This window comes from Crocuta crocuta, unplaced genomic scaffold (assembly GCF_008692635.1).
Source record: "Crocuta crocuta isolate KB4526 unplaced genomic scaffold, BGI_CrCroc_1.0 scaffold2350, whole genome shotgun sequence".
NCBI classification, from domain to species: Eukaryota; Metazoa; Chordata; class Mammalia; order Carnivora; family Hyaenidae; genus Crocuta; species Crocuta crocuta.
The window spans coordinates 10,999-11,447 of NW_027529588.1; positions in this window are offsets into that span (position 1 = coordinate 10,999).

The following is a 449-nucleotide window of genomic DNA, read 5'->3' on the forward strand; positions in this document are numbered from 1 at the left end:
GCTATTATATCATGTAGCTAGATTCCTTAGCAACTGTGTACATATCTCCCTACACAGTATCATGAAAACTGCAAAAACAAATAAAGTAAGGGGTGCTGTTCTTAATGTTATAAAAAAAAATTTGCTTCTAAATACTCTAACTTTGAATTTCCGTGTAAAAAACTACATTTTAGCTTTTGATCTCAATCCCAGTAGATAATTACTCTAACATTATTTTATGAATCAATAGATAAGTAAAGTAGTGAAGGAACAAAAAATTTATATTTTCAGGAAAAACATGTCAGATACAAAGAAAGTTTTCACACTGAAAATCTCTATGCTACCAAGTACAGAATTTCAAGTATTAGACAACATCCATATTACTTCCATGAGGTTTACAGCTAAATGGTATTACCCAAGGGAACTTTTTTTATGGCAGGAAATAAAACCAACATAAGATATATATTCAA